The sequence below is a fragment of the Castor canadensis genome, chromosome 12 (genome assembly GCF_047511655.1).
Source record: "Castor canadensis chromosome 12, mCasCan1.hap1v2, whole genome shotgun sequence".
NCBI lineage: Eukaryota > Metazoa > Chordata > Mammalia > Rodentia > Castoridae > Castor > Castor canadensis.
In genome coordinates, this window is record NC_133397.1 from 16949260 (window position 1) to 16951919 (window position 2660).

The following is a 2660-nucleotide window of genomic DNA, read 5'->3' on the forward strand; positions in this document are numbered from 1 at the left end:
ACCAGCCTCTTCCTTGTCACCCTACCCTCTTTCATGCCCCACATAGTCAGGAAAGGAGAGAAGTAGCACAACTACTAGGCAGGTGGCAGTTGTGTGTGTGGCTTATCAGTGGGACCTGTGGCAAGGCTGTAGCATCAAAGGACTGAGCAGTTAAGTAATGTGGTTTTTCCACAGAACCAAAAGTGCTCTGGACTTGTGCAAAAAAATCAATCCACTGACCACCCATTCTGTCTGCCTTCCTAAGAATCTACTGAATCCATTCTGAATATCTACTGATCCTGGATCCTTCCCCATGCCACAGTTTACTCACAGAGACCCCCAAGTGGGCCTCCCCCCTGGCCAGCCACCTCCACAGCCTGTAACACTGCAGCCCGTGGATAGTTTGAAAACCAAAGTCTGAAATGCTAATCCCTCAAAGCCATTAACAGACAAGGAACCCATACCCATCCACAAGGAAGAGCTTTCCGACTTCATTTGCAACTAAATAAAGGAAAATCAAAACAACGTGATGTCATCTCCATCATACACCCCAGAGGAAAAAAGAAAATGGAGCTGTTTGCTAAAATATGATGACAGGCGGCTGGTACTCTCACTGCAGTCTGGACATGCATGGTGATGGGGGGGGGAAATTGGTGACACTTTTGGAGGGCAATTGTGACCACCACCTTCTTTCCACCCAGGACCCAGTGCTAGAAAGTCCCCGGGTGTGTGTTTATGGTAGGTCAGGAGGTTGGGTGCACACTGCCGATGGCAGCAAAGCCTGGAAGTAAGGTTCGCACCGTGAGGAAAGGGCTGGCTCAGTTCCCATGCACACAGCTAAGTGCTCTCCAGCCCTTACAGGATCAGGGCAGAGCTGTCTGCAGATGTCAGAATGCAACCCCATCAGAGAAAGGAGCCCAGAGCCCTGTGTAGAGAACCATCCATTGATGTAAAGTTTTAAAAGCATAGACTTATCCTCGAAGGTACACAAATGGAAAAACTTTCTGGAAACAGTCACTGAACCTTAAACAAAGTTGCCTTTGGCCAGAGTGACAGGTGGGGAGGAGAATTTCACTTTCGTTTTTTCTTTTCTGCTTAGATTTCTACTCGTGTTCACCAAAGTATTTTAATTTTTAAAATGTCATTAAGAAATATCTGGGTATTGGAATTTGAGGCACATTATATTTTTTTATATTAAAAAGAATCGAATGCAATGTGTTTAAATGTTTCCAAACACACTCCTTCACTGTCCTAGTGATAAAGTCAGTGCTCCAAAGCACAATGCTCTGGGAGGTTCCCAGGCACCGGTGGCTGCTTTTCCTCCAATTTCCTCTCTGGACTCCTGGTCCCAACAGACACCACCATCTACTTTCCAATGGAAAAGTTCTTGGGCGTATCACCTCTGAGCCTTTGCCTGTGTTGTTCCATCTGCCTCCCCCACCACCCTCAGATCATCTGTTAACTTGACCTTCTTCCTCTTCCTGCAGCTGGACTCCAGTGTCCACCTCATGCTTGCCCCCAGGAGCAGTATCACCCTGGCTGGCTGGCTCCTGGCACCCTGCCATACCAACATTCCCACTATGTAGATGACTTTCCACTGGCCACCTCTCTCACTCCCTCACAACAGCCTGGAAAGTAAAGACAGGCTAAGTCACCAACAATGTGCATGCAGAGTCCACTTCTGGGACCAGCACACAGTAGGCCACAGCAACATTTGTTGGCAGAACAGGTGGATGTATGATTGAGGACTGAGTGAGCCAAGAGCTGACACCCTGGCTTATCCCTAGTGCTGGTCTGTTTGTGGGATGGCGCCCGCTCGACTCCAAGGTGGCTTTTATTTCCTCTTCTGCAAGTGCCAAGTCCCTGAACAAATATTTTCCTGGAGTGGAGGAACAGCTTAGCTCTCAGCCTTAAGTGCTGGAAAGGGCAACTGGGTAGCCCAGGTTCCAGGAACCAGAGGAAGAATGGGGCCTAGCTGCTGCAGCGGGGAGGACAGTCACCAGGGCTACCCTGGCTGGTGCCCACCAGCCTGGCTGTCTGAGGAGGGGCCTGGCTCTTCCAACCCCATCCAGCCCAGACAAGCAGCCAGCTCCTCAGCCTGCAACTGTGAGAGGCTTTGCCCTGGGTTTTTCTACCCATAAATTATAATCCTTTGGGATTCTGAAGAAAACGTAGGCCATGTGGACCTCTCTCATTTTTGCTGAAAAAGCTACAGTGGGGTTTAAAGGAACTAATTAGAATCTCAGAAGCCCTTTTATAAGTGTTTTTTTTTCACTGAACTTTCCTATTGCAGAGTAACATAGAGTACACTCATCTAAGTGTACAGCTTGATGATTTATTTACATATACCTTCACCCTTGTAATCACCACCCACATCAAGTCAGAGAACATTTCCAGAACCCCAGAAAGTTCTGGTAAGGCCACACCTTCAGACAAAGTTGCCCATTGGCTTCAGTTAGCCCTGCCCTCTCTTGAGCTTCATATAAATGGAATCACACAGCATGAGCTCTTTTGTGTCTGGCTTCTTGAACTTACTAGGTTGCCTGGGCTATTCACCTGACTGTATGTCTCAGGGTTTTGTCCTTTTTTTGCTGGGTAGTATTTCATTATATTAATATGCCACAATTTATTTACCTAGTCTCCTATTGATAGGAATTTGTTTCCACACACCTTCCAGCAGC